We start from the raw sequence: 2877 nt of genomic DNA, 5'->3' as shown, positions 1-2877 counted from the left end.
TTTACCCTAAAGAAGGAAACCTTCAGGTTTTCAAGCTTGGATCCAGGATTCTGGATCATAAGCTGAGGGACAGTGATGTGGTACTAACTTCTATTGTGTTCATCACTACCTCCTCTCCTCAGGTGGCCACGACAAGGGTAACACCCTCCCCCCCCCTGCGTCTAGCCAAGCCACCAAAACCCCTTCAAAACGACCCTCTCAACCAACTATTGGTTCTCCTCAGACAGCCAAGAAGTCCAAAAAGGGGACAACCACGTCTTCAGCTGGAGCCTCTCAAAAGACTTCAGTTATTGAAACTAGCTTCATCCCCGAGGCGTCTTCTGCTCACCCTCCCAACTCTTCAATAATCTCTCTCATCACGTGGTACCTACCCTCACCGCCTTAGTGACCCAAATCACTGAAGGTGTGAATATCAGCGTCGCCACCGATGAACACCCACGTCTCTTCTCGATCATTTTCTCTTCTCCTCCTTCCTTGGTCTTTACACATGTCAATGATGTATCAGCGACTGTCCTTCCTGATACTGAGATGCGCACCACTGGACCTGAGATTGCTCCTCTTGATGCTCCTCTGCACACAGATGTCCATTCTCTCAAGGACATCTTTGCTCACGCTAGTGACAATCCTTTAGATGTCACTGATGGCCCCTCAAGTATTCCATCTTCCTACCCTTTCTTTTCTTCTAACCTTGAGCCTTTTGCTCACACTTCTTCTTTTGCAGGTCCTTCTTCGATGCATCAGTCTGATGCTCAGGAAGTGGAAGAGGAAGAAAGAGAGAAAGATGATGGAGGAGATGAAGAGATCGATGATGCCTATGATATGGCATCAGATATCAAACTTCTCCTTCCAGTTGTTGATACCGTCCTTTACAGGATCAACGAAGTCCACCAAGAGATGCCCCGCTAGGGTGATCTTGATGCGAACTTCCTTGCCATCTAAGCGGACGTTCAAGAAGTTCAGAGTCATCTCCAGACTCTCCAAGAAGCTGTTCAAGCCAACACCGATGCCATTGCTATTCTTGACAGCAGGGCTGACGATGCTCAGGCTATCGCTGATCAGCAGACTGGCCTTCTTCAACAGATCATGGATGTTGTCTGTCAACCAGCTCAAGTGATCCCACCTTCTTTCTCTTCATGTGATCGCGCCCAGCTCCATGAGATGTGTGAGGCAATGACAACTCTAGCCAATGATTTGCAAAGGCTAGAGGGAATAATGGTTCTCCAGCATCAGCGCTTGGACGAACTCTCTGGCCAATTCTCTCAAGTCTTAGCCAGAGAGGGGGAGATGAGGTCCAACGCTGGTGAATCATCCAATGTTGTGCTTACCCCTTCTTAGGCTATTGGTCTAGTATCAGTTTCAGTTGCAGTTGAAGCTGAGGCTCTTGGAACTGAAGTGGTTGCTGCTCCTGTAATCCCGACCACCAAAGCTTCTCTAGCTGAGGATGTCAATGCCATCCCTATGGATGATGCCCATACCATCACTGCTGTTGGTGATGATGATGATGATGATGATGATGAAGATGAAGATGATGATGATGATGATGATGATGATGATGATGATGATGAAGAAGATGATGATGATGATGATGATGATGATGATGATGATGATGATGATGATGATGATGATGAAGATGATGATGAACCTACCATTCCAGACCTCGGAAGTGATCTAAATGGCGATGACGACTATGATGATGAAGATGACTTTACCATCAAGTACCAGAAGCCATCAACTGTCACCAAGGGAGTTGCTCTCAGGGATTCTGCATCCCAGGGGGAGCAAAGGCAAGGTGAATTGACTCCATCAGGGAACCAGGACCCCAAGTCGAAAGACAAGGCGGTTGCTGAAGAAGGAAACTTGAAAGTATTGTTCAATATCCCTCAATAAATTTTGTTTGAAGACTCTACCTCTCAGGTAGTGATTATTTCAAAATATCAACTTCATCTTCCATCAACAACCTGCGGTCGACTGGAGCGAGTACCTAATCAACCCGTCTCTTGTGCTCCTACCGACCAGTAGATGTCTTAGCTGAAGGAGTCACTCGACCAGACTAGAGTAAAAATCCCTCTTCATACCTCTAGTGGTGGTGAGTTCGACTTCTTGTTTGAAGCTGAAAGGCTCGAGGCATTAAAGGCTGAAGAAGAGCTAGAGCTTCAAAAGAAGCAGACTGAAGACAGCTTGAAGCTGGCCAAGTCACTAGCTGAAAAAGTCCTTCCCAAGAAGAAGTCCAAGAAAACGGTGAACGTTGTTCAAGCCCAGGCTAAACTTCTTTCTATTGCAGAAGCTGGGCATGAGAAGAACCTGAAGCTAGCAGAAAAGGACAAGCAATGGAGCGAAGCAAAGTTGAAAAAGCAAGTCAGTCCCTGCCCGATTATCAGCGTCAGCATCAGCGAACGTTCTAAAGACGGTGGAACGTTGGTCTCATTGCTCATCACCAGGGACAATCTTGATGCCGTTACCGAGTACCTTTTCTACCTTGGCCATAATGGATACAACGAATGCATGAAGATCAGACAAGCCATTCAGCAATCCAAGTCGAGACACAAGACACTTATCGAGGATACCATCAGCGAGCTTATCAAAAGGATGTCTAGGTATGTCAAGGTCCCTGACAGGCCATCTCTGAAGAAAGGTGGGAAGAAGAAACTCAAGATCTCTGATCCTAATGATGGAACATTCCTAAGGAACGAACATGAAACAAGGTTCTCCTTAGATGAATTCCTGAAGGGTCATCAGAGTACAAACATATCTTTCCTGAATCTTGACTTGCCAGATAAGGGTCCCTATACACCCAACTCTGTGCATTTTAAACCTGAGTTAGGAGTTATATTCCTTGACTATGAAGGTGAAGTCAGATTTCAGAGAATGTCAGAGCTA

This window comes from Cynara cardunculus, unplaced genomic scaffold (assembly GCF_001531365.2).
Source record: "Cynara cardunculus var. scolymus isolate 2C unplaced genomic scaffold, CcrdV1 Un_Scaffold_412, whole genome shotgun sequence".
In the NCBI taxonomy this organism is placed as follows: domain Eukaryota; kingdom Viridiplantae; phylum Streptophyta; class Magnoliopsida; order Asterales; family Asteraceae; genus Cynara; species Cynara cardunculus.
Note: the sequence above shows the minus strand (reverse complement) of the source record.